Genomic DNA, 263 nt, shown 5'->3' on the forward strand with positions numbered 1-263 from the left:
GGGAGGATCCACGGCGATACAGCAACGCGAGACGAGAATGCTCTCAGCCCATAATTAAAACGTAGCACTGTCAATTATCATGAACTAAAAACGGACTCGGCGCCGGACCTGTCAGTCAGGGCGGCCTCGTGGGACACCCGATCGGGACGCTGGTGTCGGTGCGCTCGGGTCCTGCACTCGCGACGTGTCTCTGCCTCCCTTGTTGACGTTGAAAAGATGTCTGTTTATAAGTCCGGGAATCAGGTCTTACCTGCTTGTCTAGT

This window comes from Penaeus monodon, chromosome 30 (genome assembly GCF_015228065.2).
Source record: "Penaeus monodon isolate SGIC_2016 chromosome 30, NSTDA_Pmon_1, whole genome shotgun sequence".
NCBI classification, from domain to species: Eukaryota; Metazoa; Arthropoda; class Malacostraca; order Decapoda; family Penaeidae; genus Penaeus; species Penaeus monodon.